Consider the following 27920-nt stretch of genomic DNA (forward strand, 5'->3'; position numbering starts at 1 on the left):
TCAGATTCATCCTGACATCTCAGATGTAATAATCCGCTTTTATCTGGCTTGTCAGCAGACAAACCCTCCTTTCACAACTTGTCAATGGCTAATACCAAGCAAATTCCAGAGCCTGCAAATTCATCCACGCCATCTCCACTGAACTTTAGACCTACCTGGATCCTGCCACTCAGTTCTGTTCCTTATTTTTTATCTGGGGTTTCTGAACGGCCCATAAAAATTTCGTTCCATATTTTAAATTTCATTACACTTGACCTTATTAAAAGAAGGTTTTTAGATATTTAAAGATAAAGAAGGTTTTAAAGATATTGAAATCTCTAGTTATAATTTAAGCTTCATTTAAAGCTTTGCAGATATAATCCCAGACCGATTTTTTTACCCATGAGCTTATAGTTTGCTTTTGGCTTTCCTGACTTTGACCCCCAACATGTAACAAGAACTTTAGCTCACATATTCATTCTTTCTTTTTTCTTTTGACTTCAGCTACCTAAAGTAAAAGATGTTGCCTTAATTTTTGATTTTAAGACTTGGTGTCAAACATCAACTCTTCTGACACAGATTCCAGCCAGGATGATCTTGGTCCTTACATGGATGGAGATTGAGACCGGGATACTCTATTTTACTACAAAAGAATTAATATATCAGCAGCAAAAATATAAGTATGGTGTCATAGGAGAAGTACAAAGTCACTTTTATTCTCTTATCCTTGTTTATAGAGCAGCAAAACCAAAGACGAACTCATTTCTTTTCTTTGGTGACAACTAATATAATTTTGGATTATAAATATTATGTGAAAGGTGGCTTAGTTATAGTTATATAAATAACTTGTAAAAAGAGGTAATAACACATTTGAAAACTTATGGATAAATATGTGTATTTAGCACAAGTATTTAGCCCTAAAATGACTGTAAGTAAAATTTTTAAAAGACATAAACCCGCAAGGACAAAGAGAAAGGGAGAGATCCAGAAACTTAACAGTAGATTTATGAGTGGTAACTGGCATTACAAATCTGAGATTTTAAAAAATATTCCAAATTTGGAAAGCTGAGGAGCCAAACTATTTACATTGTAGAACCTTCAAAGTCTCAGGTATTGATAGCTTCAGATATCTTGGAAAGTTGAGACCAAACTGGAGCTAAAAACAAAGCTTGGTTAAAGGTCTAAGAAACACGTTTCCACACAAACCAGTGTCCCTCTCTCACCCTGACAAAAGACTGGAGATTTGTTTTCTGGAATGGTAACAGAAAGTCTCAAGGTTGTCATACACTGACCATAGCCATAGATCAATGTGACAGGGGGAGGCCTCAATTTAAAATAGTTTACAACATAGTGGACACACTGAAGTTCAGATCTTCAGCTTTTTTCCACCTGTAGCCTCCCAGAATGCTGACAATCAGACATAAATGCTCCAATCAAGGAACTGGAGAAGACTGCTCTTAGAAATCTGACCAGCTTAGGAAAAAAAAAACAAAACATCTAAAGAAATTGGCATTCAGGTTTACCAAGTTACTCAAGGCAAGGGTTAGTTTCAACACTACAGGAGTAAATAACATATTTAAAAACACATGCACAGAGCTCTTAACAGCTTGTTACTTTCCCATCTTTATTATTTTTTAATTTTTTAACACTTATTTATTTTTGAGAGAGATAAAGAGACAGAGCAAGAGCAGGGGAGGGACAGAGAGAGATAGAAACACAAATCTGAAGCAGGCTCCAGGCTCTGAGCTGTCAGCACAGAGCCTGACCAGGGGCTCGAACTTACGAACTGCAAGATAATGACCTGAGCTAAAGTCAGATGCTTAACCGACTGAGCCACCCAGACACACCATGTCCCATCTTTAAATATAAGACAGAGATCACGACATATCTGAGGAAACATCTAATATGAAATATGGTAACCAAGAGAAAAACAGAAGAATACAATCTAGAGAGAAAAGAAACTATACAAAGAAAAAAAATCTTCAAATACTATCATTTCTAACCAGAAAGAAATGAGAAAGGACATTATATATTTGTGAAGAAAGAAGAGGATGCCATTTTTAAAAAGGGAAGAGGGCATTTGGGGAAAAAAAAGGAACTCTTGGAACTCAAAATATGATAGCAGAAAGGAAAAACAATCTCAATCAAATGTTTAGAAGATAAAGAATACGTTGTAAAAAGACGGAAACATGGAAATAGAAAAAGATGATGAAAAGAGCCCAAAATGAAAAAACAAGGGTACCTGGACAGTTCAATCAGTTAAGCATCCAACTTTGGTTCAAGTCATGATCTTGCAGTACATGGGTTCGAGCCCTGTGTCAGGCTCTGCGTTGACAGCTCAGAGCCTGGATCCTGCTTTGGGTTCTATGTCTCCCTCTCTCTCTGTCCCTTCCCTGCTCATGCTCTGTCTCTCCCTGTCTCTCTCTCAAAAATAAATAAACATTTAAAAAATTAAAAAAAAAACAGAAAATAAAGGGAATGAATTTTTCAAGTAACTATTTTAAGCATTTTCCCAGAAATGAGCCTCTGGGTTGGCTTATTGAGTTGACTTGAGAAGAGTTCAGCCTCATGGAATAAAATGGACTCACAACAGTGCACGTCATCATGACATTTCATAACTTCAGAAAAAATACAAGATAATATATGCTCCCAGAGAAAATAAAACAGGCGTTATTATAAATAGTCAAGAATTGGAGGGGATCTAATGTAAAGCATGGTGATAATAGTTACTAACACTGTATTATATACTGGCTAAGAGAGTCGATCTTAAATATTCTCACCACAAAAAAGAAATGGTAACTACATGACATAATGAAGGTGTTAGTGAAGGCTATGATAGCAATCATTTTGCAAAATACATAGGTATCAAATCAACACTGTGGTACACCTTAAACTTATACAATATTATATGTCAATTATATCTCAATAAAGCTAAGAGAAAAGGAGAATCAGAACATCATCAGACTACTCAACAGCAATCTGAAAGAAAATTATTTCCAATACACAAATCCAGCCAAATCACTAATCAAAGGTAATGGTAAAATAGAGACATTTCAAACATTCGAGATCTCAAAATATACACCTCCCATGTAGCCATTCTCAGAAGGTTATGAAGAATGTGAACTACCAAAACGAGGGAGTTAATCTAGAAAGAGAAAGACATGGGATCGAGGAAATGGAGATTAAACCGAAGAGAAAGGCAAAACCAGAGAAAGTTTATGAGATGACCATGGACAGAAGATTGAGAAATCAACCAGCTAATCTACAGCAAGTTACTAGTTTCAAGTGAAAAGTCTTCAAGGAAATGAAATTGACAGGGTACTTAATGTGTTTGAAAATGTTAAGGGTAGATTTGAATGGTTGCAAAGAAATTGGCAGATAAAAGAAGTCTATGACAAATATTAGCCCTGGGTCAGAGGCTGAGGGATAGATTATACACAGAAAAGGAAATTTATCACAGTGGACTGCATGGCTGCATTACAAATCTTGCTACATAATCAAAATAATATCAAGATTGTGTATTGATCTAAGCAAAATCAGTGTTCGTACACATCTATCCATGTTTGTAATGGGGCAGAGCAATGAAAGAGGGCTAAATCCTCATCTTCTATAGCCGGAAGTCAGTAAATACAAACTATAAGTTTTGGGGGAGGCAGCAATAAGGCATGTTATTTAGAGATATGTAGGTAAGTACCAAGACAATTGCATCAGTCTCATATGATGTATAAAGACATAAGAATCCCCAAAGATATATTACATTGCCTGGAAAATAGAAGGAAGGACCTTCTTACCAGAGAGAACATCTCCATATGCTGTGGTCATAAGTCTACATCCTCATCTAAAGAGCCACTGTCCTCCCTGCCACGGCTTTACCCACACCCTAACTTCAGGAGTTCCTACACCATTCACATTTGGTTATTCACTTCAAACTTAGTTTATATTTGCTGTCAGTCCTGTCCAGTGGAGTTTGGTCTTTCCTTTTCCACGTTCCCATCTGCCATTTTTACTTTGCTCTCCACTTTCCCTCACAGCCACACAGAGCTTCTTCTCCATGTTCTGCTGCAACAAGATTGCCTGCCAGTTAAATAAAGGTCAAACACACGCGCTCTCTGTTCTTCAGGCTGATATGGTTGCTCTGACGGATTGCTGTTCTTACCAATATTGATGGCCTTATTAGATTCCAATTACAGCTCCCTTCAGCCTGGTACCTAATTGGATTAGAATCTGGAGGCTTCAACTACACAAGCTCCCTCTGCTCTTAAAAAATGCAGATAGTCTTTAAAGAAAGACAGTCTACTCCCAATTAAATTAGATATACAGTACACATGGCTGATAAGTTTTGATATTAAGCTCCAACATAGGTGTCTGTTTTGTAGAAGGCTAAGGGCTAGCTAATGAAATCATTTTAATTTCTCAGGGAAAAAAATACTGACCAGCAATACCATAACAACAACATAGAGTGACCATTTACACCCCCAATCATTCAGCAAACATTGATGAGAATCTGCTCTCTTCTTGGAATGCTGGTCAGTAGGGGTAGAGAATAACAGAGGCATAGTTTCTGCCCCATGGAGCTCATAATTGAACAAGGATGTCAGTCTACAGAACCGTTGATTATGATGTGTCTTCCAATAGCTCTGTGAGAAAGATTTAGACCTCTTTCACTCCAAATGCTAGAGCACATTTCCAAAACGTGACTGTCACTCAAATCTCCAAAGTTTTCAGTGATGTAAGATGGGAGCAGACAGGGGTATATTTATTATTTGTACTTTCCCGAGTGCCCATTTCTACTGCTAACGGGGATGGGATATAGTACCTTCATCTAAATCACCAAGCCTTGCTTATTTGTAATAAGAAATTGCTGTGGAGACACAGGAGTCACCTGAGAAGGCATAAAATAAAGAAAATTGCCAAAATTAGGACCATTGCCCTTTCTTCTGTCACCATTCCAACTGCACAAGCAGTATTTCCTAATGATCTTTGAGTCCATGGACTTCAGATACACTCCATGTTCATTTATACCCTTATCTTGCTAATTGCCCATTCCAAGCTTAAAGTAGCCTCTCTGACTCTACAACTGTGTCAGCAGGGGTGAGCTGTTCCATAGTTTTCCTTGAAAGCTAGAAATAAAGTCTGATTTCTCTGGGGAGTCCCATGATAAAGCTCTATTGAGATTTCCTGCAAATGGTAGTCAATGACATGCTTGAACACATCCCTGGCAGAAAAAAAATCACACCATATGATCGTATGTGGTGGATGCACTGATCCACTGCCTAGATCCCTCTTAAGGAGTGAAGGACTGTTCTCCCAGCTGTTGAGAATAGTTACAGAAGATGGTCTTTAATCACTAGCCCTCCTTGAGGACTGACTTGGCCGAAGAAAACTGGCCTGTTCAAGTTTATACTTCCTTCTAGGGGCAGCTTGCATTCACGCATCAGTGTTAGAATATGAAGACTCTGCTCCTTCATCCCAACTCAAGAAAGTTGTTCTAAAGGGCCATCCAGCGCCAGAGCTCCCACAGGATCAGCTAACACAACTATGCAGACTGGTTGCAGCTCAACTTCTTCCTAACCAATCCTGCTTCTTCCAGTCCCTATCACAACCCAATAGCAATCCTTAATATATGTCCTGTTCATTAATCTCCATTTCAAAATTTGTTCCCCAGGGAATGCGTTTTGTGACCATAGATCAACTAGTTTAGAAACACTATGCATTCCTGCTTTAGAACTTTGGCTAAATAGAGACTCTGGAAGTTACTTTGCAGTTGTCTTTCATTAGATTTGGTACTGTTGGTAAACAACAGTGGTGGATTTTTTTTTTAAAAGAATAAATGAGATCTTCCAGCCTAAGTTAAACTTCTGTCACTAAAGAGGACTTTGACTTGGCTGTCTTCAAATCTCCTCTCCTTCCGACCTTCCATTAAGGTGATCCCTTGCTTAAAAGGAGCATCAAAAAGGAAGATGGTGGTGGGTTGCTTGCGTGGCTCAGTCTGTTGAGCGTTCAACTTCAACTCAAGTCATGATCTTACGATCCATGAGTTTGAGCCCCACATTGGGCTCTGTGCTGACAGCTCAGAGCCTGGAGCCTGCTTCGGATTCTATGTCTCCCTCTCTCTCTGCCCCTCCCCCACTCATGCTCTGTCTCTCTCTTTCTGTCAAAAATAAATAAACATTAAAAAAAAAGATGGTGGAGAGAACATCCTAGCTTGATAAAAGCTAGGGAATTCTTAGGGGAGAGGTTGGGAGTGAGAAGCTGAGAGCTGAAATATAATAAACAGGGGTGATGGAGAGGAAAAAATAAAAGGGAGGTAGTAAGAATTATTCATAGACATTGAGTGTCCCCTTCGTGGTGATCAAGAAGTACAAATGGAATACTTGAGTTATGTTGAAATTTCATTTGTTTGTGCATCCTCTTTAGACCAGAGCATCATTCAGGATGCACTTGTGGGTCATGCCTTAAGAATCTTACCCATCTCGGGGCACCTGAGTGGCTCAGCTGGTTAGGTGACTGACTTTGGCTCAGGTCATGATCTCACAGTTTGTAAGTTCAAGCCCCGCATTGGGCTCTGTGCTGACAGTTCAGAGCCTGGAGCTGCTTCGGATTCTGTGTCTTCCCTCTCTCTACCCCTCCCCTGCTCACGCTCTGTGTCTCTCTGTCTCTCAGTAATAAATGAGCATTAAAAAAAATTAAAAAAAAATAATCTTACCCATCTCAGTGAAGATGGAATGGATTAGCCCACCGGCTACATGTAAGCTCCCCCCCAGCTGGACATCATCATCTCCAAGTAATAGATATGTACATTGGAGTGAACACAAAGCATTCTGAGTATTGACCCCCAAATGCTGTAAGAAGAATTGACATTAATTATTCTTACTTTAAACATGAAAAGTGGGAAATTAGCAGAGAGAATAAGTTAAAAATAAGATTAAATAAATTTTAAAATGCGAAGATTAAAATGGAATAAAATCCATTTTACCTAAAATAATCATTAGTTGATACTCTAAAGTAAAAAAGTACTTTGTTGTAAGACAAATAGAACCTGGAAATTATGCCTACTAAGTAAGCTAAGCTACTGTCTAAACATCAGCAATTATTTATGTATTAGTTCTGAAAATCTGCCTTACACTGCAGGAATAAGCATGGAGATTTTTGCTATACAGGTGATAGAGCTAATGTGATCTTTTATGAAATGGCATAAAATACCTTGTGAAAAAAATTCAAATACAAGAGTAGTTCTTTCCCTGTGATAAAATCTGTATAATTTGAACTCTGGCTGCCAAGATAAGAAAGTGGACAGTGACCCAAAAGAACTTTATATGTAGGTTTGATTAAATCATACATTCAAGAGCGAGCAGTATGTGACCAAAAACGGATGACCATAGTGATCAACTGTGGCAATCTAAGTCCATCAGGAGTTAGAATTCACACAGTAAGTTAAATAGTGGAAGTTTAATACAAAGAATGATTAACTGATAAAAGAATAACTAAGTTATGAGGGCACTCTTATATGGTACCGTAGGGCTAAGGAAGGGACCTAGGGAAGGATAAACTTGGAAGGGGTGAGTAGATGTGGTCAAGTCCACCATATTGCTGAACAGTTTACTGGTTTGGCTAGGTTACAGCCAGTGGGTAGCTTCTGGCAAGCAATAGGTCACCCTCCAGAGTGCAGGTGGGGAACAAGAGATTAGCCATTGATTCTTTGCAGCTATAAAACTTAGATGCTTGTTTCCTAGCTGGCTATAAGCTGAGGACTGCTCTGTCTTTGTGGAAACCACCCACTTTCTACTCACGCACCCCCCTTCTTCAGCAGTGGGGCATCAAGTCTTATTTATATTTTGAATCTTTCTGACTTCCCTTTTTGCCATCACTCCTTTCTGTGAAAGGGCTCATGGGATTAGATGAGGCCCAACTAGATACCCCTCAATGTTAAAGTCCACTGATTCTACATCTATATGATTCTTTTGAGTGTGTAAGAACACATAATAACAGGACTACACAGGACCACTAGAAAGTGGCAAAGACCTCCTCGAATTCTACTTACCACAGAGCTTCACTTTAATCAACTCTTACGAAGAATACTTTTTAGATCATACTATTGATTAAACAAATATTACATCTAGAAAATGGTGACTATAGACTCTTTAGTATCAGTACATTGGTAAGGAAATTTATGTTTGCTAAATTCCCTCAGGTATTATATTAGTACATAATAGTTAATGAATATCAATTCTGTTGCCATTACTTTCTCATTCTGCACTCCAGATGCCAAGAACTATGGGCGGATCAGGTAAGAACTGTATGTGGCCTTTCAAGCCAACATAAGGCAAACTGCTTATTAGCTCTTCCCAAGCTGTGGAGAAGAGTCTGTAGTTGCAAGCTGTGGTGTTACTCAGTAGGATGATTAGTACCTGCCAGAAAACTCACCCAACTCTTCCTTGATAAACCAAAATCCATAGTTTAAAGGGTTGGAGTCAGCTAAGAGCTACAGAAGATGCATTCAAAAACATCTTTAGTTCAATACACAAGGCTTCATTCTATCAGCATTTAACATATACACACCAAGGGCCTAGCCCAGCATGTTCTTGACCTTTGGGTACTGCCGTGAACAAGACAGAAAAGGTCTGTGCTTTCAAGAAGTTCACATTCTAGTGGAGATAGCAAAGAATAAGTAAACAAATATACAGGTAAGTAATAGAAATAAGAAACTCCCAGAAGGTGTTAAGTGTCATGGAGAGAATTCAAATAGCATGGAATAAGGAGTTAGTAACTGGGTGTATGCTTAAGTCTGGGTGGTCAGAGAAGATTTCTCAGAACGAATGATGTTTAAGATGACATCTGAATGACAAGAAGCTGGGAAAGCAAAGAACAAGTGAAAGAGCATTCAAACTCAAGAAAGAGTTTGTATTAAGGCCCTGATTCAGGCAGAGACCTGGCACATTTGAGGAACAGGAAGAAAATCAGTGTGGCCAAAGCATGATTGGCCCGACGTATGTGACAGAAGAGGCAGGTGGGACAAGAAGGTTGCTTATTAATATGACATGAGGTAAACATGGCGGGCAGGTAGCAGACTTATACAGGATGTTATAAGCTAGGAGAGACAGAGTTTGACTTTTATTCTAAGACCGATGAGAGCTTTTGGGGTATTTTAACAGGACAGTGACATGAGCTTATTAATCATTTTAAAAGATTACTCCTAATACTTTAGTGAGTGAGAGTAAGGAAAATGGAGGCAGGGAAAGTAACTAAGAAGATAACGTAGTAACCTAGACAAGAGATGAAGGTGGCTTCAGACTAGGAAGGTAGTGCTGGAAATACAGTGAAAATTAAAGGTATATTTTGAGAGAAAGACAACAGAACCTACGGAGGATTTGATGTAGGGCTGGAAGAAAAAGGAAAGAATTGACAGTCATTCCTAGGTCTGTTCCTTGAGCAGCTGAGTACATTGTGTTGATGTTTAATGATACGCAAAAGACTGAGGGAAGAACACATCTTGGGAGAAAACTAAAAGTTATAGCTGGCTGTGTTAACATAGAAGCATATAAAGATGTCCAATTCACAGCAAGATATATTTACCTCTTGAAATGGGGAGCAGGCAATGACTAAAAATATATTTTTGAGGATGTAGATGGCAGTGAAGTCTATGGGATTCATAAGTCCACCCAGAGAGAGGATAGACAGTGAAGGAAAGTGAGGGAGGTGGTGAAGGACAGAGTCTTGCAGTAACCTGAGAGAAATCAAGCCCAGGCAGCAAAGCCAGCAAACACAACTTAGATGAAGTAGCCAAGCAGACAGAAAACACAGAAACTGCCATGTTCTAGAAGGTAAGAGAAGACTATGTTCCAAAAAAAGGAGAATAATGGGTTGTGTGATAAATTGGCGAGAAATTATTGGTATCATTGAGCAGAGCAGAACCAGTGGAGTAGATGGGATAAAAGTCCAATTGGTGAGAAAGTGAAGTCAGAGACCCAGACACCTATGTCCTAAAGATTTGTGGTGAAGAGAAGAAGAAAAATAGGTGATCAACCAAAGAGGATGTGAGGAAGGGAGGATTTATTTTTCAATACTTAAGGCAATTATCCAATAGAAATAAAGGCAGTGATGAATCTCTTTCCCCATGTAGTCTGTATTCTGCTCTAAAGCTAGAGGCAAATGTAATCCTCATAGGAGATTTTAAAACCTTGGGATGTGTGGTAATATGGAACAATTATTTTCCATGTCAAAAACAATATTTATTCCTCCAGTGGGTAACCAAATACTGGCTAGTCATTTGAGCAGAAATGAAAGGAAATATTCAACTAAAATAGAAGGCAGAGGGAGTAAGCAAGATACTCAAGTGTATTTAATACAGAATAAAATTGTTTCACAGGATATAAAATATATGAATGAGGGGTGCCTGGGTGGCTCAGTTGTTTGGACATCCCACTTCGGCTCAGGTCATGATCTCACAGTTCATGAGTTCGAACCCTGTGTCAGGCTCTGTTCTGACAGCTCAGAGCCTGAAGCCTGCTTCAGATTCTGTGTCTCCCTCTCCCTCTTCACCTCCCCTGCTTGTCCTTTGTCTATTGCTCTCTCAGAAATAAACAAACATTAAACATTTTTTAAATAAATAAAAAATAAGCAAAATAAAATATACCAATGAGGTGTCATGTGAGATCAGTGGAGAGAAAAAATCTGGCATCAATATCAAGCTACTGTGCCAAGCAAGATGAGTGGTTGGTCACTGAATGGCCTTGGCCCAGTATAAATGCAGAACTAAATGGAAGGGAAAATGCTATGATCACTCACTTGACTAATGGAAGAATTATATACCTCGTACTAGATTATACTGGCTCCTGGGTTTGGAGCTCAAAATAAACCTCCTCATACATTGCACCTCTGTTCGTACAGAAAGACCTAGAGAAAAGAATAATTACAAATATACCATGCTGTATCTATTCATATCTCTGAATATTCAACTAAAATGTTAGCAACCAAAGCAGACTCTACAAATATTCTTACCCGCAGTTTTCCTGTTTTATCATTCTTCTCAATTTAATACTGCTCAAAGGGGAGCCCTTGGTCTGTATCTTTTTTAAGGGAGGGTATTCATACAAATACACACACACTTTTATACATATCCCTCACCCCATACCCCCACATATATAATATATGCACACATACGTGTGTTTGTGGGTGTATATCTACATATACACAGAGACAAAAGCAGTGTTAACATGAATAATACAAACTTCAGCTCATTAACATAAAAGTCAACATAAGAAACTGGAATGTATATTGTTCTACAATAAAGTGTTTTAAAACTTGACTTTCAGTAACAACAGAAAGCATAACCCTGTTTCATTGAAAACAAAATTGACAACTTTTTTTTTTTTTTTACATTTTTAATCATTTTTTGAGAGACAGAGAGAGACTGTGAGTGGGGGAGGGGGAGAGAGAGAGAGAGAGGGAGACACAGAATCCGAAGCAGGCTCCAGGCTCTGAGCCGTCAGCACAGAGCCCGATGCGGGGCTCGAACCCATGAACCATGAGATCATGACCTGAGGACCTGAGCTGAGGTCTGCCGCTTGACTGAGTGAGCCACCCAGATGCTCCTAAAAGAAATGACAATTTTTTCAAATGTCTTTTCGTTTGGACTCTTACCTGGTTTCTCTCCAGAGAAGTTGTAGCTATAGGAATAAAACTTCTTCTGGGGCGCCTGGGTGGCGCAGTCGGTTGAGCGTCTGACTTCAGCCAAGTCACGATCTCGCGGTCCGGGAGTTCGAGCCCCGCGTCAGGCTCTGGGCTGATGGCTCGGAGCCTGGAGCCTGTTTCCGATTCTGTGTCTCCCTCTCTCTCTGCCCCTCCCCCGTTCATGCTCTGTCTCTCTCTGTCCCAAAAATAAATAAACGTTGAAAAAAAAAATTTAAACTTAAAAAAAAAAAACTTCTTCTAACATCAGTAGATTCACTAATGGATCCCTTTATCTGCTCATGGAGACAGAGTTTGCCTGGTTAAATCCAGGGCCCTCTGGTAGACCTAGCTGAGTTCCCATCTTCCTCTGGCGCGTCCTAGTTCTGTTTTGACAGACAAGCTAATTAGCCACTTTGCACCTCAATTACTTAACCATTTAGGTTTGGTCAGAAAGACTACCTACCTCATAGAGATTTTCTCAGGATAATGGAATCACATGCCCATGTCATGTTACACAGAAGCCACCCATAGTAAGCATTCAGTGGATGTTTTTTTTTTATTTTTTTAATGTTTTATTTATTTTTGAGAGAGAGAGAGAGACAGAGCATGAGCAGGGGAGGGGCAGAGAGAGAGGGAGACACAGAATCGGAAACAGGCTCCAGGCTCCGAGCTGTCAGCACAGAGCCTGACGCGGGGCTCGAACTCACGGACCGCGAGATCGTGACCTGAGCCGAAGTTGGATGCTCAACCGACTGAGCCACCCAGGCGCCCCATAAGCATTCAGTGAATGTTAATTATTATTTTTTATTATTCATTTGTTGGTGACTTACTCCGTTAAAATGTATCTCCATTATTGTTGCTGCATTGTTGAGTACTCGCCATGTGTCAAGCCTGTGTTAGGCGCTGGGATACAATGTTGAAGAAGATACAGATCTTGCCTGAAACTCAAGCACAGAACCCTCACAGGCTCAGATACAGACCAAGCAAAACTCCAGGGGATCTTCCTTATTATTCCTGCCATCCTCACATCCGTGTATCTGTCTAACAAATTATTCATAATATGTACATTCTATATGTGTGTGTATGTGTGTGTCATGATGATAATAGAAAGGGATCATTACAACCCTAGAGATATAGGAAAGGCAAACAACAAGCATAGTCAACATGTTCTTTATAATTTAAAGCTCCATGCCTGGTAGGCAAACAAAACAAAAAGATACATCATGAAATTTTCTTTGTTTGATAAAAAAAAGAATCCTATCAGTAAAGTGTGACAGACAGCAAGGCCCACAGCACTACCGCCTGCCAGCATCTCCCTGCTGGGACCACAGCTCCACCAGCCCCGCCAGAGAATTCCTATTACCCGCGCACTGCCGACTGCAGTCACAGCAGCAAGACTCCCTTTCCAAACACTATTCTTTTAGGAGCAGATTTCCAAGCTAGGCCATAAAAAATACTTTTCAAATGCATGATTTGACATTTCTTTTTCAAGAGAGGACTGGTAGCGTTTTAGTTAATTTCCAGTACATTTCTTTAGATTTGCAAGATCAGTTAGGTCATTGTTTTGTACCATGAATGCCCTACTTCCTTCACTGTTGCAGGTAAGTGGCTCTCTGAGAGAGCCTGATTTCCACACGCTTACCCACATTTCCCAGCAGATGGAAGTTCAGGGCTGTGACTGAGGGCCCCGGGCTCCTCTAGCCCAGGGCTCTGCCTGTAGCGATGCAGCAATCTCCCTCCTGGTCACTCCTGTGGCCATCAGTAATGCACTGTCCTCTTCTGTCAGTTTTAACTTTTCATGAGTCCATGCCTTCTGCCTCACCAAACAGATTTTAAGGCTCTTGAAGTCAGAATACTTGGAGGTGGTCAATAACTTTCATTTTATTTACAATCAAAATCAGGGGTTTTAAGTTTTAAAAGTGTTTCCTATAGTTAACCTAAAACAGGGCCATAATTACCGTCTGTATTTATTACTCGATCCCTGTTGTGAAACACAATTCCCTGCTTGTAGAACTTAACAAGGAGGTACAGGACCACATTAGATGTAGTCAGAGAAGATAGGAAGTAGCTAATAAAAGAATGCATTAGAGAGGGGCCCTTGGGTGGCTGATTTGGTTAAGCTTCTGACTCTTGATTTTGGCTCAGGTCATGATCTTATGGTTGATGGGATCGAGCCCTGCATCGGGCTCTGCACTGACAGCACAAACCTGCTTGGGATTCTCCTTCTCCCTCTCTCTCTCTCTGCCCCTCACCCACTCCTCCTTGCTCTCGCTCTCTCTCTCTCTCACACACACACACACACACAATAATAAATAAGCATTTAAAAAAGAGAAAAAAGAATGCATAGATTTATACAGGGCTAAAAACTCAGCTACGTATTTTTCAGTAAGATAATAAAAATGAAAAAAGGTGCCATTATTTGAGCTTCCACTATATATCAGGGATATATGTTTATGTATTAATTTTAAACCTCATAAAAATCATTCAAATTGGCTTGAATGGCCTCATTTTATAGATGAGGAAACCGAGTCTGAAGTTTAGTAGCACTCAGATTCTCACAGCTAGCAAATAAGACAACAGGGTTTACATCCAGATCAGGCAAGGTATAAAACCGAAGTCTCAACCATTACACTCTCCCTTTTCCACGGTGGCAAATGCTATATACAATAGGCTGTCACCCAAATTCCAAGCCCTTCTGTAGCAACTGGTTACTACTGTGCTTATCGGCCTTTCTCAGCAGCCACAACGCCCAAAGCCCAGGACTCCCTCCCCCGCTGTTAGTTCTAGAAATCTGTATTGTTGTTTCCAAACTCCTAAGAGGCCCAGCAATGAAACAATGAAAGAATGAGAAGGCGCTCCCTTTAAGTCTAACGAGGATAAGAGGTTCCTGTAAAAGGAGCAAACTTTGGCTCTCGGGCTTTATCTTTCAAAGATTCTTTCATCTAAAGAGAGCTATACTAACATTCTCAAAGAAAGCAATGAATTTTTGTTTGAGGAGTAATTTGGGGTTATGTCAATTATTTTCCATCTTTTTAGACGGGATCTACAAGAACTATCCTTTAACCAAACTTTCTTCAGAAGGATTGCAAATTTTTCCATCAGAGATTAAACCTGTCAAAGGTTCCAGAACGGTGACTGAAATCATAATAAAGAATTCTTAGTATACAAATTCTTATTTTATATTTGCAGTGCATGTGGCTGATATTTGGAAAAGGGCCTAGAAACCCTACAATTATAATCAAGTTTATAAATTCTGTTCTCACTTAATTATAAATCCTGATTACATTTTCTCTGCCAGATTCCTGCCTAATGTTCCCATTTGATAATGAGCTCTATAAAAGCTATCCAGTGCACATGATTTCATGTGATGTTTCCCCAGGTACCAATGTACTCTGACTTGAAAAGATTACTCTAGTCCACGCATTTGGAAGTGAGTTTCCTGAATTCTGTCATTCTCTGGTGTGCTGCAATGAAGCCCACTAACTGGGTCAGAGAAGTAGGAAAGAGGTTCTCCTAAGTAGTAATGAGGATGAATTCTTGCACTTCATTCTCAATGTTAAGAATCCTTTCAGAACAGAAGAGATTTATGTAACCCTGCGCTGAGTATGGCAAAATCCAGATCTGGATGAGAAGGATATTTGGATCAACACATAACCATGAAATGTAACCTCCTTGCTGAACAATTTGCCTGGAATTAGGGAAGAGAATTGCCTAAGACACTCTTGCCCACTGAATTGTATCTGGTAGGGGGTTCTCCCTTTTTGTAGAGTCCCAAAAGCCGTTCTTGGGACGTTTTTCTCTGAATGAAGTAGGCCAAACGTCAGTAGACTTCCTCCTAGAAAACTTACTGTTGTAAGGAAATACAATGTGCAGCTAAAGTGTAACCTTGTGATAGCCAATAAAACAAAACTATGGTTAGATGTATTTTATTCTGTAAGTTTTAAGAAATGAAAGCTTATTTTCAGATACTTTTCTTAGGGAGGTAGCTTTCCTGGGTTCTGGTTTCAGGCCAATCCATCTCAAAGTCCACCAAGGAAACAGGGAGGAAGGTCACCTGATTTTATGCATACAGAGTTTTGAGAGTGGAGTTAAGAAGAAAGTCCACTGGGGCGCCTGGGTGGCGCAGTCAGTTAAGCATCCAACTTCAGCCAGGTCACGATCTCGCGGTCCGTGAGTTCGAGCCCCGCGTCAGGCTCTGGGCTGATGGCTCGGAGCCTGGAGCCTGTTTCCGATTCTGTGTCTCCCTCTCTCTCTGCCCCTCCCCCGTTCATGCTCTGTCTCTCTCTGACCCAAAAATAAATAAACGTTGAAAAAAAAAATAAATTAAAAAAAAAAAAAAAAGAAGAAGAAAGTCCACTAAAAGCCTTCCCTAGCCCCAAGAGCACCCAAACAGGGAGCAGATGATGGAAGAAGGGAGGCAAAACTCACTGGGATTAAAAGATTGCCGCCCTCTTTCCCTTTCTTACTTCCACAGTGACGGTGGAAAAAATGAGAGTTCTCTTCTTCTTTCCTTACGTACCTTCATTATTATACAATTCACATTTACACAACGTAATGTGTGCCTTTTCACAAACTTTGCGTCAGCTCAAGCAATGAGTGCAATTATTCTGCTGAAAATGAAAAAAGCATTGCAAGTGATTTTCACATATAAACAAGGAACTTGAGAGAAGATGAGTCAGAACGAATGAAAACTGGAAAGGAGTCACTTGTCACAGGGTCAGTCAGCTGACTTTTATAATTGCTAGAGAGGAGTGAGACGCTCCTCCAGACTGTTTCTCAAAACAACCACGAGTCTCCAGTCTCATTTCCGGTTCCTTTAACAGGCATTTTGGTCTTCCGACACAGCCATTTGTGCTCTCTACAGCCCAACCCAAGAAAGGAAGGAATCATAAGTAAAGAAGAGACAGGTTTTGTTTTGATTTTTTAATGTTTTTTAATGTTTATTCATCTTTGAGAGACAAAGCATCAGCGGGGGAGGGGCAGAGAGAGAGGGAGACACAAAATCCCAAGCAGGCTCCAGCTTCCCAGCTGTCAGCACAGAGCCTGACACAGGGTTCGAACTCGCCAGCAGTGAGCTCACGACCTGAGCCAAAGTCCTGCACTTAACCAACTAATCCACCCAGGTTCCCCAGGAAGAAACAGGTTTTGAAATAAAGAAAAACACCACGGGTCGCCTTGTTGGCTCAGCCGGTTGAGGGTCCGACTTCAGCTCAGGTCACGATCTCATGGTTCATGGGTTGGAGCCCCGCGTCCGGCTCTGTGCTGACAGCTCGGAGCCTGGAGCCTGCTTAGGATTCTCTGTCTCCCTCTCTCTCTCTGCCCCTCCCATGCTCCCGCTCTGTCTCTCTCTGTCTCAAAAATAAACAAAAACGTTAAAAAAAATTTTTTACAGATCTCCAAGTAAATTTATACTCACACTAAGAGACAATCTCAGAATCTGATTTGTAAACAAAATTCTGAGTGATGCTTTCAAAAACAACACCAAGATGATCAAAAGTCTAAACTAATAATATCTATTGCTATATGTCTATTGCTTATATGCGATGTGTCTGTTTTAAGGACTTTTGTGCTATCTTTCAAGTACATGTGTATGAAATACTAATAAAGATGTGGTTTTCAGCTCTATGAGCTTCTATCTCTACATTTTATAAGTAGAAGGAGGAAGAATTAATACATCATGACTAAAGAATGATACAGAAAGTAATTTATATAAATCTCCATACTTATATATCCTGTACACTAGAAAATGTTTTAAAAACTGTTTCAGGGGTGCCTGGGTGGCTCAGTAGGTTAAGCTTCCGACTTTGTCTCAGGTCATGAGCTCAGGGTTCCTGAGTTCCAGCCTCATGTTGGGCTCTGTGCTGACAGCTCAGAGCCTGACGCCTGCTTCACATTCTGTCTCTCTCTCTCTGCCTCCCCAGACTCCTTCTCTTCTCTCTCTCTCTCTCTCTCTCTCTCTCACGCCCTCCCTCTCAAAACAAATAAACATTAAAAACAAAAACAAAAACAAAAAAACTGTCTCATCCCTTCTCCCCCACTGGTTCTGGGTAAATAAATGGCAGTAATGAACTATATGCATTTTTACACCATTATACTTACAAAGACATAATAAAAAGAAGCTGTGTCTTGAATGTGGTAAATAATTATGAACTAAAAGTACAAGTGAAGAAACTTCTAGAGAATAGGATCATTAGATAAAATGGAAGGGGCCTAGTTAAATTTGAATTTCAGATAAACAGTAAATGATTTTTCAGTGTTAGGTATGTCCCAAATATTGCACAAGACATTGTTATACTAAAAAAAAAAGTAAGTTGTGTTTATCTGAAATTCAAATTTAACTGAGAGTCCAATTTTGTTTTCTTTTTTTCTGAAATCTGAGAGCCCTAACTAAAAATCTGAATGGGGCTACATTGTTGTATCTTAGAGAGCCACCAAGATATTGCCAAATTTATCCTACACACTGGACCTTGCACTGTATTATGCGTCTATATTTTAACAGATTTTTTTTCATCTTTTATTTTTGAGACAGAGAGAGAGAGAGCATGAGCAGGGGAGGGGCAGAAAGAGAGGGAGACACAGAATTGGAAGCAGCATCCAGGCTCTGAGCTGTCAGCACAGAGCCCAACGACACAGGGCTCGAACTCACCAGCCGTGAGATCGTGACCTGAGCTGAAGTCGGACGCTTAACCAACGGAACCACCCAGGTGTCCCTGAATAGATAGGTTTTGTCTGCACCATCATTCGAAAATCAAATTCCTCTTTAAGCGTGATTTTGAATCAACTATAGCACCATACTTGCTGTTGTATATTTAGGGTCCCATTACTTCACATTTCTTTTCCTCAGTCTTCTTACTTGTAAAAGTTAGGATAATACATACCTCATAAGTACCACAAAGTAATTGAAATATTATCCATGTCATGCATAGTATAATACCTGACAAGCAGTAATAAATTTAGTAAGGTGTAGGGATTAAGAGAGAGGGCTCTAGAACTGGGTATTCTGGATTCAAGACCTAACTGCATCCCTCTCTAGCCATGTGACCTAAGGCAAGTTACCACACTTCCCCCTGCTTCAAGTTCTTCATTTGAACTTAGAGATAATGATAGTAAATTTTTCATAGGGCCGTTATGAAATTTAAAGAATCATTGCACATATAGCCCTGATTTTGAACTTTATAAGAATTTGATGATGGTGAATTTAAATAATTAACACTCTTGAGGATTTCAATAAATACTTGTTAATTAATGAGTTAAATGCACCATTTGCAGCCCAACATTACTAAATGCATTGGATTTATGTTGCATTCCCAGTTTATTGTGTCAAAGTTTTGCCTTTTACTTTGGATTTTGTGCTACAAATCACTTCCTAAATTCTAAGCTCTACAACCATTAGAATAGAAATTCACATGCATATAGTAGCTATGTTTACCTGAACATTTGAAATATAAATTTAGCAAGACTGTATATTCTCTCACTTGGCTTGAAATTAACAATGTGGTACCTGTTTATAAACTGTCAGATCTTTTTTTGAAAAAAAATGTTCCTATCCCTTTCATAAATGTAATATCAACCCTGGAGCCTATACACTGATTTGGTTGAAAGATGTTTTTATCTAAAGAAATAAAATGCTCAGGGCAGTCGGGTGGCTCAGTCAGCTGAGCGTCTGACTTCCACTTGGGTCATGATCTCACTGCTCGCGAGTTCGAGCCCCATGTCGGGCTTTGTGCTTACGGCTCGGAGCCTGGAGCCTGCTTCAGATTCTGTCTCCATCTCTCTCTGCACCTCCCCTGCTCGCTCTCTGTCTCTCTGTCACTCTCAAATGTAAAAGAAAAAACATTAAAAAAAAAAAAAAAAGAAAGAAAGAAAATGCTCAACTAATGAAATTACTAGGAAATTGTAGTGCCCTGGCAGAAGTGTTCACATTTTTACCTGTATCTAGTGGTGTTGACTATGATCCCATGAAACAATCCCTGAAACAAAAACAAAGGCTTTAAAGTAAAGTTGAATAAGGGCGCTTGGAGTGCTCAGTCGGTAAAGTGTCCAACTCCTGATTTCAGTTCAGGTCACCATCACAGGGTCATGGGATCAAGCCCCACATTGGGCTCTGTACTGAGCATGGAGGCTGTCTGGATTCTCTCTCTCTCTCTCTCTCTCTCTCTCTCTCTCTCTCTCCCCCTTTGCCCTCTCCCTTGCTCCCTCTCTCACTCAAAACATAAATATAAATAAATAAATAAATAAATAAATAAAGTGAAGTTGAGTAAAGAGTTAGAAACTATGGTAGTTTGTCTTCTACTCTCTTTACCTCTGTAAAATATATGCATTTTTAAAAAGTAAAATGGAATACTTCAAAAGACAATAACAGAGCAACAAAATCCATATGCAGTCCGAATTAGCTACATCTATGCAATCATATTAATTAGTACACACTGAATTATGCCACACTAACAAATTAAGCCCCAAACTTAAGTGGCTTAATACAACCCCAGGTTACTTCTGGTTCATCTAAAGGCCAGTGCAAGTCAGTGAAGGTTTCTGTCCCCATATACTCCTTTGGGGGTCCCAGCAGGTGAAGATCCCACTTTGGAACTCACAGTGGCAGAAGAATGGACAGCTTCCACCTGTCCAAAAATGCCTTGGCCCAGAGTGACAGGGTCACTTCCTCTCCAACCTGTTGGCTAGAAAGTGATATGGTTGCATGTACCTGGAAGAGAGCCCAGAATGTGAGAGAGCAAAGGAGGCTTGGTGAACAGTAAGTGTCCCTGCCAAGAGGCGACCGTCATCAAATAGTCGAGTGTAACTCTGACCATCGCAGCTCTTCTGAAAGACATGAAGTTCCCAGTAACAAAAGCCTGCCCTTGCTTCACAATATACAATCACTGTTCCACCCCCGCCCCCAGTCAGTCAAGATAAAAAGTGAACGAGCTTATGGTTCAAGGAATTTAATTATTTTCTTCTAACCAGCTATAGTTGAACTTGTCAGCCATGTTGATATTGAGTAATTGCCTATATATCTTGTCTTTCCTCACAATTTGATTTCTTTTCGTAATGAAAGCTCAAGGAATTTGTTGTTTCCTTTAGTACAGATGTTCCTCATTTGATGTTATAAATGTGCTACTGAAAAGTTGTGCGTAAATCAGATTTTTATAAATTGAATCACATTCCCATTAACTTTATCTTTGCTTCTGCTTCACAGTAGCTCTGGACAATTTATCTTTAAATTAGTCTCAGTTTTATAAAGAAGAGTGACAGGTCAGAGGGTATTTCCCAACAGGCTGGGATAAGAATAGACCTTCCATCACCACGATATGGACTAGTTCCTCACGCTGACATGTTATCGGAGTCCATTTAGGAAAAAGGTACCCAGTTTTTGAAAATAAAAACAAAAAAAGAAAAGGAAAGACTGTCAGAGAAACAGGTACGGGAGGAAGGATTTCCTTCCATTTTAAGAGTATGTCACCCAGTAAACTTTATTTAATCCAAGTGAAAGGGACTTTTCTGGAGGGCAGCATGCTCATACAAAGCCCTCAGATATAATGAGTCCTAGTCAAACAAATTAACAACCAGGTTTCATGAACTCACTTGATAAAAAAGAAATGTTCACTTTGAAATAAAGAAAAGGAAGGAGGTGTCAAAAAGATGTGGGCAAGATGTTTGATAATTTGTCCAGATATATGTTCCTGCACTAATTTTGTTAACTAAACCCTGAAAAGAAAAAGCTGAACAAGACTTTTTTTTTTTTTTTTTGAAAACTGAACTGTACAATTCTCTTATCTTTTCTCTCTTTGCCTTTTTCCTTCCAATGATTTGCTACAGTCTCTAGGGACTCAGAGAATAGTCAGTACAGCATGAAAGAGCTTTCTTTATCTGTTACGTTATTCTGAGTTGTTTTCTCCTTATAGCCCAACTTTATTCCGATGGCCATTCACTGATCCACAGCAATCACAGACTCATGAAATCTTAGGGTACAGAAGGACCTTTAAAAAATCACTAATCCTCTTGTGTGCATTCTGGGCCATATCCCATGAAACTAAGAGGAAATGTCAGTGAAAACTAAAAAGTCCAGAGGATGCATAACACAGAGCACAAATGCCTTTGTGGGCAGAGAGAAGAGCTAGGAACATACTAAATAACTATTGAAATTAGAAACCTAGTAAGTCTCTGTTTTGCTTTTCTGGTCCCATTGCTGTTCCACAGATATCCCACATCTATACTGATCCCAGAATGTTATGACCTAGCCCTCTTTCCAGTAATATGCATATTAACTATGCTACTGTTCTGTAGGATAAATTGCTATTTGATACATATTAAACGTAATGAAGATGCTTGAGAATGGTAGCGTCTTGTCAGGACCAACACCCAGTGTTAGAAATTGGTAAAAACATTAAAAGAGAGATTGGGGCACCTGGGTGGCTCAGTCGGTTAAGCATCTGACTCTTGGTTTCAGCTCAGGTCATGATGAAATTGTAAAGCCTGCTTAGGATTCTCTCTCTCCCTCTCTCTGCCCTTCCCCCCCCACCTCTCTCTCTCTCTCTCTCTCTCTCTCTCCCTCTCTCAAAATACATAGACAATAAAAAAGAGAGAGAGTTTAAAAAACAGAGTTATCCTTACAAATTAGGGAAAGTCTGGGGTTAAATTACAAGGATTTAATTGTTTGGTTAAGACCAGAGATCAGAGAACAATTTTAGAAGCAGAGTAGAGGGTATAACCTGTCAAGGAATGAGAAACTCAGGGTGTCCCTTAGAGCCTAAGAAGTTCCCTGACACTCAGGGCAATACCTTGAGAGCTCCTGGATTTGTAATTTGCTGCTTAATTTCAGGTATATAAAACAATGCACATTTTGAAGGAATATAAACACAGACGATAAATGCTTATGAAACATATGAGAAAGGGGGCAGAAGGGATGATAAAAGGCAAGCAAGCAATCCTCTCTGTCAGTGAATCCAAAAGGGACCTCTCTCTCTGAGCCCTGCAATTGTGGGAGGACTCAGAAATCCTAGTGGCTTCTGACGGCTGAACTGAGCAGACGTTCAGAGTTGTTTACTGCAGTAGTGACTACAGATCCCACGCAGAGTGGATTGTCAGGAATTTTGTCAAGTGGTAGAGTGATCAGGGGCTCTACGGACTTAAGGGGACAAGGGGACCTGAGACAGAACATAGGAGGTGTCGGTTTCATCCTTTTAGGAATCAGTGACTCAATTAGGAGCATATTAAAAATACAGACCCTAGACATTCTTACTCAGAGGTGGGGTAGAGCCTAGGACCTCGCATACATAACAAGCTTTGTAAGTGACTGTGAGGAGATGGGCCATAGAATACACTTTGAGAAGCACAGCTTTGAGGAAAGTAGCATGAAAACAGCTTCTCATCACATTCTAACAGAAGAGACCTAGGGCCAGGAGATAACAAGGGAGGGCAACAAAGCCAAGTCCACACACAGACCTGATCCAGATATTTATAACAAACCAGACTTCCAAATAAATTTGCCAAATTTTATAGATATCTTCAGACTTCTTCAATATTACAATCATATGATTATCTAAATGAATTAGATAAAGGTACGAAGGGATTTGAATTTTCCTAACAGTTACATCAAATCTGTTATGACGTATCAGTAGAAATCACCTAAATTAGGTGAGAATATCACTTTGTATATAGAAATCATTCACACAAAAGGGTTTTAAAAATGCTCACATTCTTACAGCTTCAAAGGCATGCTGCCCTAATTTAAATTTGTTGAAAAACGTGTCTTTGTGCAAGTGCTGTATATAGGAAACATGATGCTCTATGTCCTGACGTATTGGAAATATTTTTCTTTTTTTTTTTTTAAGATTTTTTTTTTTTAATTTTTTTTCAACGTTTATTTATTTTTGGGACAGAGAGAGACAGAGCATGAACGGGGGAGGGGCAGAGAGAGAGGGAGACACAGAATCGGAAACAGGCTCCAGGCTCTGAGCCATCAGCCCAGAGCCCGATGCGGGGCTCGAACTCACGGACCGCGAGATCGTGACCTGGCTGAAGTCGGACGCTTAACCGACTGCGCCACCCAGGCTCCCCTAAGATATATTTTTAAAGTTTACTTATTTCTACTGAGAGAGAGAGAAGGAATGTAATTGGGGGAGGAGGAGGAGACAGACAGAGAGAGAGAATCCCAAGCAGTCTCCACACTGCCAGCACAGAGCCTGACCCAGGGGCTCGAACCCAAGAACTGTGAGATCATGACCTGAGCCAAAATCAAGAGTCAGACATTTAACCAACTGAGCCACCCATGCGCCCCACAAAATATATTTCTAACTCTTTCTCATCCAGTGGTAGGACCTCCTTTCCCCATCAAGGAAATTTTCATAATATTTCTGGAAGTCAATAAATACTTTCCATCTTCAACATGACATCAATTCCTTTCCCTTCTACTCCGACAATCATCACAACAGGAGAACATGCCTCAGCAGGACAATTTCTCAATGTCCCTCCTGCTGCTGGTGCATCAGTCACATTGTGCCAGTTCCATGAGGCACGGAAGCTGGCCCACTGATGTGGAAAGAATCACTTCCTCCTCAACCCTCAAGTGACTTTGTGCCATACTCTGCCACAATGATGCCAAATGTTAAGCCACAGGGAAAAATTTCCTCTAAATACTGAGTGTTAAAGCCACTGTTTGTGTCCCTTTTTTCATTCCCACTTTCCCTCAGACTCAGACCAGAAAACACAGGAGCTGGTCAGAAAACTAACCTTGAAAAACACTCCCCTCTCTTCCAAACATCCCATCCCAGAGCAAAGATTATCTTTCTCTGTCTTCCTGTGCTATCCATACTCCGACAGAGTTTTTAAATGGGATTCTGGAAACTCCTGGATCAGATCTCCAAAGCTACTTGTGAAATAGGCAGACTCCCAGGTACCATTCCAAGCTTCTGGCTCAGAATCTCTGGGCTGGATCAAGGAATTTGGCTTATGACAAAGCATTCCAGGTAATAATTATGCATACTAAATTTTATGATCCTTTAGAATTGTGCAATTAGCTCATTCTACCCAAGGGTTTTATTTCACTGGGAAACTTTACATTAAATGAGCAATTAATGTCTCCTTAAAAATTGAGACTTAGATATAATTGCAGCAGGCTCCCTGAACCAGTTAGTCTCAGTTGGGATTGATCAGAAAGGATCTAGAAAGTTTAAAAGGCTTTATTTATACTTGTAGAAAAACATTATTTTATAATTATTATTTGCTCTGATGCTATTTCTGTCACATTTTCTTAGAAAGAAATGGTAAGAAAGAAAAATGAGTCCCTCTCTTAGAAAATTACAATAGACATCTATAAACCAATAACAAAGCAGCAGAAACAAAAATCAAGGAATTGATCCCATTTACAAATGCACCAAAAATCATAAAATACATAGGAATAAACAGAAACAAAGAGATTTAAAAAATCTATACACTGAAAACCATAGAAAGCTTATGAAAGAAATTGAAGAAGATGCAAAAAAATGGAAAAATATTCCATGCTCGTGGATTGGAAGAACAAATATTGTTAAAATGTCAATATTACCCAAAGCAATCTACATATTCAATGCAATCCCTATCAAAACAACACCAGCATTTTTCACAGAGCTAGAACAAACAATCTTACAATTTGTATGGAATCAGAAAAGACCCCAAATAGCCAAAGCAATCCTGAAAAAGAAAACCAAAGCTGGAGGCATCACATTCTGGACTTCAAGATGTATTACAAAGCTATAATCATGAAGACAGTATGGTACTGGTACAAAAACAGACACTGAGATCAATGGAACAGAATAGAGAGCCCAGAAGTGGACCCACAAACGTATGGCCAACTAATCTTTGACAAAGCAGGAAAGAATATCCAATGGAATAATGGTGTTGGGAAAACTGTACAGTGACATGCAGAAGATTGAACCTGGACCACTTTCTTAGCCCATACACAAAAATAAACTCAAAATGGACGAAAGACCTAAATGTAAAACAGAAAGCTATCAAAATCCTCGAGGAGAAAGCAGGCGAAAACCTCTTTGATCTTAGCCGCAGCAACTTCTTACTCAACGCATCTCCGGATGCAAGGGAAACAAAAACAAAAATGAACTATTGGGACCTCATCAAAATAAAAAGCTTCTGCACAGCAAGGGAAACAATCGGCAAAACTAAGACAACCAACAGAATGGGAGAAGATATTTGCAAATGACGTATCAGATAAAGGGTTAGTATCCAACATCTATACAGAACTTATCAAACTCAACACCCAAAAAACAAATAATCCAGTGAAGAAATGGGAAAAAGACATGAAAAGACATTTCTCCAAAGAAGACATCCAGATGGCCAACCGACGCATGAAAAAATGCTCAGCATCTTTCATCATCAGGGAAATACAAATCAAAACCACAATGAGATACCACCTCACTCCAGTCAGAATGGCTAACATTAACAACTCAGACAAGAACAGATTTTGGTGAGGATGCGGAGAAAGAGGAACCTGTTTGTACTGCTGGTGGGAATGCAAACTGGTGCAGCCACTCTGGAAAACTGTATGGAAGTTTCTCAAAAAGTTAAAAATAGAACTACCCTACAACCCAACAATTACACTACTAGGTATTTATCCAAGGGATATAGGTCTGCTGTTTTGAAGGGGCACATGTATCCCAATGTTTATACCAGCACTATCGACAATAGCCAAATTATGGAAAGAGCCCAAATGTCCACTGACAAATGTATATGTATATATGCATACACACACACACACACACACACACACACACAAAATGAAGTAATACTCAGCAAATCAAAAAGAATGAAATCTTGCCATTTACAACAATATGGATGAAACTATAGTGCATTATGCTAAGCAAAATTAACCAGTCAGTGAAAGACAAATATCATATAACTTCACTCATATGTGGAATTTAAGATACAAAACAGATGAACATAAAGGAAGGGAAACAAAATAACATAAAAGCAAGAAGGGAGACAAAACATAAGAGACTCTTAATATAGAGAACAAACTAAGGGTTGCTGGCAGGGTTGAGAGTGAGGGCATGGGCTAAATGGGCAAGGGGCATTAAGGAAGATGGTGGTTGGGACTCCTGGATGGCTCAGTTGGTTAAGCATCTGACTTTGGCTCAGGTCATGATCTCACAGTTTGTCGATTCGTGCCCCGCATCAAGCCCAGTGCTGACAGCTGGGAGCCTGGAGCCTGCTTGGGATTCTGTGTCTCCCTCTCTCTCTCTCTGCCCCTCCCCCATCCATGCTCTGTCTCTGCCTCTCTCTGTTTCTCTCCAAAATAAATAAAAACATTAAAAAAAAAAAAGGAAGACACTTGTTGGGATGAGCATTAGGTGTTATATGTAGGGGATGAATCATTGGATTCTACTCCTGAAATCATTAGCACTATATGCTAACCAACTTGGATGTAAATGAAAGAAAGAAAGAGAAGAAAGAAAGAAAGAAAGAAAGAAAGAAAGAAAGAAAGAAAGAAGAAAGGAAGAAAGAAAGAAAACTATAATAGACATGGCATTAGATTGGTCCGAAAGTTTACCTACTTATTTCTTAGGGTAAAACCACACACCAGAGTTAGCAGTATATCACCAAGGATTTAGCTAATAAAAGAAAGAAAGCTGATATCGGGGAAAAAAAATGGTGTCTTCCAACTGGTAAATAGCGTAGATACTGTCTGAGAGTGAGCTAGATAGTTCATGCCTAAAACTTCTTAGAAAACATGAGTGCTACTGTTCTAACTCAAAAGAGATGTGGTAGCATTGGCTGATATATAATAGAGCTTCTCCAGGCCTCCAGCAACATAAAATCTAAAGTTCCCATGGGACCACATCAGCTACAATATAGAAAAATTGAATAGGGTGGACCCTCTTAAGAAAGAAGCAGCATTTCATATTGACACGTTTAGAGGATGCTTAGCCTTAAGTGGATGGCATCCCTGGTTGAAAGACCCGGTGTGAAACGGCACTGCAGTGAAGGTTCTCGGGCAGGGGAAGGTAGAAATTCTCAGTTTCAAGTAGGTATCCGAGGTATGGGTCAAGAAAGTTCCAGGTTCAGTTCCTTGATATGGAAATAAAATTCATTTATTTTTTATTTTTTATTTTTTTTTATTAAAATTTTTTTTCAACGTTTATTTATTTTTGGGACAGAGAGAGACAGAGCATGAACGGGGGAGGGGCAGAGAGAGAGGGAGACACAGAATCGGAAACAGGCCCCAGGCTCTGAGCCATCAGCCCAGAGCCCGACGCGGGGCTCGAACTCACGGACCGCGAGAT

The sequence above is a fragment of the Herpailurus yagouaroundi genome, unplaced genomic scaffold (genome assembly GCF_014898765.1).
Source record: "Herpailurus yagouaroundi ecotype Mexico unplaced genomic scaffold, PumYag 139, whole genome shotgun sequence".
NCBI lineage: Eukaryota > Metazoa > Chordata > Mammalia > Carnivora > Felidae > Herpailurus > Herpailurus yagouaroundi.